Source organism: Leptonychotes weddellii, chromosome 8 (assembly GCF_054177405.1).
Source record: "Leptonychotes weddellii isolate Sample4059 chromosome 8, ASM5417740v2, whole genome shotgun sequence".
NCBI classification, from domain to species: Eukaryota; Metazoa; Chordata; class Mammalia; order Carnivora; family Phocidae; genus Leptonychotes; species Leptonychotes weddellii.
The window spans coordinates 84,549,072-84,550,407 of NC_138376.1; positions in this window are offsets into that span (position 1 = coordinate 84,549,072).

The window sequence follows — 1,336 nt, forward strand, 5'->3', positions numbered from 1 at the left end:
CCCCCCCCCAACCATTTTTAAGTGTATAAATTCAGTGGCACTAAGCACATTCACATTATTGTGCAACCCTCACAGCTGTCATCCACAAAACTGAGACTCCATAACCCATTAAACTCTGTAACTCCCCATTCCATCCTCCTACCAGTCCTGACAGTGATCAGTCTACTTTCTGTCTCTACAAATTTCACTACTCCAAGTACTTCATATAAATGGCATTATACAGTATTTGTCCTTTTATGCCCAGTGTATTTCACTTAGCATGTTGTAGCATGTGTCAGAATTTCCTTTGTAAGGCTGTGTAATAGTCTTTTGAATGTATACTTTGTTGATCCATTTACCTGTTCTGGACACTTGGGTTGCTTCCACCTTTTGGCAATTGTGAGTAACGCTTCTATGAAAATTTATGTACACGTATCTGTTTGAATTTCTGCTTTCAGTTCTTTTGGGTATCCCCACAAGTGTGATTGCTGGCTCATATGTTCTGTTTTTAATTTTTTTGGGTGCTTTCATTATTGGACTTAGATAATATTTTGTCCTAATCAGTTTTCCCAGAAGAAACCAGCTATAAGAAGATAGAGAAACCCATGCTTTTGTTAGTATTGCTTCAAACCCTAGGCAGACTTTCAGCCCATTATAATCAACTTAGTATCACCCACATACTGAATAGATGAAAGGTTGTATCAGACATCTACCTCAAAGTTTTGTTCTTTTTGCTTCCAGTTTTTTATTTAGTCATTGAGCAAATGTCGGAGAGCTTACTTGGTTTGAAATCCTACTTGAAATGAAACTGAACCTACACCAGTTGGAGGTTGCCCTTCTAGACAGGTTTTCACCAATCAGTTTTGATTTGGGGCCCTTAACGAGGTAGGGGTAGCCTCGTAGATTGATTACATCTGTATTTAAGACTGCTCGCAACTTACATGCCTCTGTACAATGTAAAAGCTTGTTTGAATAAAATATTGATATAAATAAATACTCATGTTGGTTTAAGATAAAATTGGTGTTTCATTTCATGGATGCTTAAAAATGAATTTGGCATGGGTACCTGGGTGGCTCAGTCGTTAAGCGTCTGCCTTCGGCTCAGGTCATGGTCCCAGGGTCCTGGGATTGAGCCCCGCATCAGGCTCCTTGCTCAGCAGGAGTCCTGCTTCTCCCTCTCCCACTCCCCCTGCTTGTGTTCCTTCTCTCACTGTGTCTCTCTCTGTCAAATAAATAAAATCTTGGGGCACCTGGGTGGCTCAGTCGTTAAGCGTCTGCCTTTGGCTCAGGTCATGATCCCAGGGTCCTGGGATCGAGCCCCACATCGGGCTCCCTGCTCAGCAGGAGGCCTGCTTCT